We start from the raw sequence: 6,707 nt of genomic DNA, 5'->3' as shown, positions 1-6,707 counted from the left end.
TATTAAGAATAATTGTATTAAATTGACCTCATTCCCCAAATGTAGTGGAACTATGAACACAATGGAAGATGAGAACTATGAACACAATGGAAGATGAGGACAACCGATAACAAATAAATATCTTTTTGAGTCAACATGCAAGAGAAAAAAAAGAGATATCAATGCTTTGCATCGTCCCCAAGTCGACAACACAAGGCACATTTATGAACAATAGCACATGTACAACATAACATAGATATGACATATAGAAGAATTGAGATAAAAATTAGAAGATTGTCACAACAGATTCAACCTCTTTATTAACTTGCACCAATAGAGTGACAAGGGTCATCCAAAGAGAACCTAACAAAAACATATCGAGTAGCACATCATTGGGGAAGCACATTAGGAATAAGAAAAAACATAAAAGATAATCCATGATATGAATGAAGCTAGTCAAGCAAAAAAATTGACCCCCAAACTTTCTTAACATCATGCAGGGATGGTGGACAAGATGTAAGAGGAGTCACATCAGGCATGATAGATGGAGCTATTGCAAGTTCCAAACAAGGACCATGCTCTAATGATGAATCCCTTTGTTTGTCACTAGAAGCTAGAGTTGATGCTTTTGAGAAATGTGAAGATAATTCATGATTAATCTCAACAAGCTCACACAAATCATTAGAATCAATATTGTTAGCATGAACAATGTTATCATCATGCACATCATCATTTTATTTAATAAAAATATAATCCTTAACACGAAAAGAAGTTGTACCATCATTTTTCTTAAGATTTTTTAATTTAGGTGATTTGAGTTGAATTGTCTCCCTAAGGTTAGGCAAAGGTTGGACAAATCAGACCAAGACAACATTTGGTATCTTCAGGGAGGAAATGGCTTGGAAAGAAATCTCATGAGACTTACAATGACATCTTCATCGATGTTCTCTTGCACAATTATTTCTTTTAGTTTTAGTTGAGGCTTGTGAAGGTTGAGGATAAATTGACATAGGATTATTTTCTTCCCTTGTAGGGGAAGGAACAAAAGAAACCCCAAATGGTTGAGAGATAGAAGATGCCAAGCACTTTCCTTTGTAAGATGTATGAGGCAGGATTGAGAAATATATAGGAGGAATAACAAGAGTAGGAAGGTTTAATGTGGTGAAAAAGGGTGATGGAGTAGTCAAGAGGAAAGATTTTCTCTCCTCAAGAGGAGTGAAAGTTTCACAAAAGATTCTCTTCAACCTCTCACACACATTACATTTAAAAGAGGGGGGAGAATTTACTAGATCCAATCTCAAGAGATTGAATACTAAGTGAATTGAATATGAATTTGGAAAGTGAAAGTAACCCCTCTTTTAGAATGCAATAGGTTGAATTATGCGATTTAAGACTAAGTGTAAAAGCGACAAAGAAATGATTATAAGTTGAGATAGAAATGCGGAATGAAGATGTGCACCTAGAATTAGCAGTGAAACTTCGATATGAAGCTCCCCTATGAATTTGGGCAAAATTTGTAGGGACCATGTTGAAAGTGCACACGTGCCACAAATATAGTATTATTATCAATCAAATCTTGAATCTTACTTTTTAATGCAAAACACTTCTCAGTGTCATGACTAGGTTGATGATGAAATTGACGAAAATAATTATTATCAAAGTATGATGAGGCTGCCTTAGAAGGGTCAACTGGTTTAATTGGAGGAAGTTTGATAACATTTCTTTGTAACGACTGAGACATAATATTGTATAAAGATTCATTCAAAGGAGTAAATTGTCTTTCTCTTTTGTAAAATTTAGAAATAGGAGGCACACCTGTTGTAGCATTCACATTGTTGTTGTTGATGTTGTCATTGAATTTGATGAATCCTTTGCTTGGTTTAAACTTCACAAACAATTGTTGAGCACTGTCACCTTTATCACTCAGAGCCATAGGAATGGATTGCTCCAGTTGACTCACAATCAGTTGATAGTTGTGAAGTGTTACACACAACTACAAAAAGGAAGTAAACTCAGAAAGGAGAAGTTTTTCTTTAATATCTTTTTTCAAATTAGAAATGAAAATTCTGTGAATATCATTATTAGGCACTTGAAAAGAAATTTGAGAACACAAATGCTTATATCTACCAATGAAATCAGTCACTATTTCTTTAACACCTTGTTTACAATGCATTAAATCAATCAAAGTGATCTTATGACCTATGTTGTTTTTGTTGGGAAAAATGGTGTCTCAACCTTGCATTTATGCGAGGTTACTATTTATAGTAAGTTTTCATTTGAGCACGAAATGGTGCGAAACTCTCCCTGAAGCTTCTGGTTGGCTAGATAAGCATTCCGGTAAAGTTTCGTCACAAGGTCACAGCTAGTTTTGAAGATATTAAAGTTTTCGTCTTGGAGGGGTGCAATAAAATATTTAAACTTAATTTTGGGGACTTTAGAGGCTCTGAAACTCCCTGAAAAGTGGCCGTAACGGGCGAAGCGGGTTACGAGGTGATAGAGCACTTCGCGAGCTTTCCGGCGCTTCAAACGGTTCGTCAATCGGACACCCGGTTCTCAAGTTATGGCCTCCGGAAGTTTGTACTCCTGAAATAGGAAAAATAATTTGTATCGGATACATAAATGAGTTGTAAAAGGGAGCAACACGTGTTGATGTGTGCTTTAACATGTCATAGGGCATCTAGAAGGGAGATAAGGTCAGCTACACCTTATTGGGTGGTTTTAGCCCATGGTTTTGTAATACCGTTTGACGGTTTCCTGTATTGTATCTCCTATTTATGAGGTGTGTGAGATAGAGGTTGTATGTAAGAGTCTTATGGCTATTGAGTTGCCTCTGAATCTCTGATTAATGGTACTCCTGCGAAGAGCTTGCTCTGCAAGTATTTTGTAATCTGTTTTTGATTGCTGAATAAAATATTGAGCTGCTTTTGGAGGGTGGGGTTTTTCTCCCGAAAGGGTTTTCCCCACGTAAATCATTGTGTTGTGGTATGAATGCTATTATATCTATTTCTATTTTCTGTAACTGTTGTAATGATCTGAAAAAGTTTTGCATTACCCTCCTCTCAAGGTTAGTGTAGGAAGTTGTTTCCGCTACTTAACTTCCTTACAGTTTTGAAATTGTTGAATACACGCATTTTCTAATTGTTGAAAAGAAGTAATAGAATAGGAAGACAAAGAGCAATACCAGTGTAAAGCCTTATCTCTCAATGTTCTAGTAAATAATTTAGCAAGAAATCTTTGATAATAAGCAAAGCCAGTACACAAAGTTTGGAATGTCTTGACATGTGTTAAAGGATCAACTTTTCCATTATAGAGTTCCAATTGAGGGACTTTAACATGTTTAGGAGGGATGACTCTAACAATATCAAGAGAAAGTGGGATTGCAACATCAAACGTGGGCACACTAAACTTGGATTGACTCATTGAAACGAATTGTTGTTGCAATGATGCCACAGTTTGAGAAAGAAGTTATTAATGGTTGCTTTGATTGAAGAATTCATATTAGACATGTTTGATTGAGAAGGCATTGATTGAGTAGGAAATGGGACACTAAAAGAAGGAATAGAATGATTGGATGAATTTTCCCCTTGCGTCACATTGATTGGGTAAGAGACAAAGGGAATAATTATTCTAGGCATGGGTAAGGATGAAAGGCTTATTGAAGAAGAGGGATTGCCATGATGTTTGAAGTGAAAGTAGGAATACTAGCTATAGGAGTGGTCAAAGGAATAGAATGATTGATTCGTGTAGAAGGTTGTGAATAACCTAAGTTCTCAGCACAACTCTTTATAAGCATGACATTAGAATCAACAATATGAACAATGCCACACAATATATCAATTCCATTCTTATCACTTAGAATCATGCGCTTTAGGCATTCAATTAAAGAAAGAGCTTCACTATTAGGGTATTCTTGGGACATCCATTGTTGAAAGTTGTCAAATTGATTATCCAATTTTGAAATTTGATCTATGGAAACTCTAGTCAAAGCTTCTTCTTCATCATTAGAATCATCAATTGGGAAATAGGGATGTTATTAGGATGAGAAGAATTAGCACTATCCTCATTAATGAAGTCACCCAAATTAGTCTCCATCTCCTCGGGAATTAAACCTTGGGAAGCCTTAATTCTAATGCTTCATCTAACGGGGATAGTGTAGGTAGGATTTATAATGGTAAAACTCATGCACTAGAGGGAAAATTTGAAGTTTGAATTTTAGGAACAAAGTTTGCAAAATTGAATAATGCAAAATTAAAGGAATTTATGATTACACAATTTGAACTTTGTTGAAAGGAGAAATGACACAATTTACAAAATAATTTAAGAAATTGAGATTTAAAATTAGGGCCAATTGAATACCACTTAATTTCAAAATTATATTTGTTAAAATTTGAATTTTTAAACTTAGGGCAAATTAGAATTAACCACTTAATTTCAAAATTTTCCTTGAAAGTTGTGATATTGAAATTGGGAAGTATTTTTAATTTTAGAGAGAGCAAAATTTGAGAAAATCAACCAGTTTTTTGGATTTAAGAAATTAAATACAGTCATAACAGTCTCTTGAAATTTCGCGAAAAAAGCCAGGGATCGTGTTGAAAGTGCACACAATCCTCCCAACTTTTTTTTGAAATTTCCAAGGATGAAAGTTATGATGATTTTAGAGCTAACCCCCCAAAATGGTTGATTTTATGAAGTATAGATAGGCGAAATTGAGGTTTGAATGTGAAAATAGGACCCTAATAGGGTTTTGAAAAAGACAAGAAATTGAATTGCAAATTTGAAAAAGGTCAAACCTAATGGATAGGTCCACCTTGAAGAATGTTTAGAAAACTGAAATTGATTGAAATTTGCACAAAATTCAATTAATTTTGAAAATTAGGGTTTTATGACCTAACCACTGAATTTTAAAATTTTGAATTCTGAAAAAAGGGAGAAAAGTTAAAAATTTTAATTTTAGGCAAGAAAACATATCTGAAAATATTCCTAAATTTGAAGATTAAATGTAAATTCAAGTTTTGCACAAGTTCAAATTAATTTTTATAAATTAGGGTTTCGACAATTAACCACTTAATTTTGTAAATTTGATTTGCAATTAAACAAGACAATGATGAAATTGAATGTGACAATCAATATAATTTTCAGATCTAAAACAATAGATAGCAATTTTTACAAGGCACAAGTTCAATTCCAATTTTTGAAAACTTTGAAAACTAGGGTTTTGATTGAATTAAACTTGTAAATAAAAAATATGCAATGATCTGAATGTCAAGCATTTAAGATGTCGGGCTCACCAAAATGTAATGTGGTGAAAAAGGGTGATGGAGAAGTCAAGAGGAAAGTTTTTCTCTCCTCGAGAAGAGGAGTGAAAGTTTCACAAAAGATTCTCTTCAACCTCTCACACACATTACATTTAAAAGAGGGGGGAGAATTTACTAGATCCAATCTCAAGAGATTGAATGCTAAGTGAATTGACAATGAATTTGGAAAGTGGAAGTAACCCCTCTTTTAGAATGCAATAGGTTGAATTATGCGATTTAAGACTGTGTCAAAGCGACAAAGAAATTATTATAAGTTGAGATAGAAATGCGGGATGAAGTTGTACACCTGGAATTAGCAGTGAAAGGTCGAGACCAAGCTCCCCTACAAATTTGGGCAATAGTTGTTAGGACCACGTTGAAAGTGCACACGGTCCTCCGAAAAATCTGTGTGCCGAAAAGGGTTTTTCCACCTCTGAGAATGGAGTCCAAATATGCAAATACAGTTGCGCACCTGCAACCTACACATAGAAAAGAGAGGAAATGTTGTTGGAATTGGGGGTTTGTCTTCAAGTCAAACCCCAGTTTTGGAATTAACCAAATGATGAAAAGTACCTGCAAGTAATGAAAGTAAATGACTGAAAATTCACCTCAAGGGAGGATGTAATTGAACTGTAGATAGAGTTGTTTGAAGAATATGTAGAATTGAATGCCAAAAGAGATCTCCACTTCAATGGTTGAATCCTTGACTTTAATGAAACACCTAGCCTTGAAAGGAGACTTGAGATGCTGAATGGATGCTTGAATGGACTCTTGAATGCTTGAATGCTTGATTTCACTTAGAATCGCAATTTCCACTTTATGAACTTATTCACCTCTACAAATGGGAGAGAGGAATGCATCCTATATATTCGTCAATTAGGGTTAATTGACTGATTTTTCGTTATAGGCCAACATAGGGAAACTTTTCCCGCATACAAAATGCAAAGCCCGATGCAAGATTTGAATGGAAGGGGCCCAAAATAGGGCAAGGATAGGGGCACCATGCCCCTGTCCTACGCCCCTGTCCTGCCCTAATTTAGGATAGAAAGAAGCAACAGGGAGTGCAGGGTGCAAGGAAATGCAAGCTCAGGGTTGTGTGAGCATGTCTTGGGTCTCCAATCAGGCTTGGGGATCCGTTTCACCAATGTGAAGACCCAAATATGGTTGAAAATTGCAAGGTCACAATTTTATGATGCTATAGAAGGATACTGAGTCCATTGTGAGGAGGAGGAATATCCATGGGTGTAGGGTCTCTAGGTTTACTCAAGGTCATTATCATCTCATTTTTCTATTTTTGATAATATAAGAAAAGGATGTCATTTCAAGGCTTAAGAGACTCAGATTATTTAGGCCAAAAGTAATCAAGAGTGAAATTTCCACACTTCATTGTCGATTGGTAAAAGCTATGATTAATTTTTATAATAGTGCCATTAA

The sequence above is a fragment of the Cryptomeria japonica genome, chromosome 4 (assembly GCF_030272615.1).
Source record: "Cryptomeria japonica chromosome 4, Sugi_1.0, whole genome shotgun sequence".
Lineage (NCBI taxonomy): Eukaryota > Viridiplantae > Streptophyta > Pinopsida > Cupressales > Cupressaceae > Cryptomeria > Cryptomeria japonica.
The sequence above is the reverse complement of the archived record's forward strand: the minus strand, read 5'-3'. Positions refer to the sequence as shown.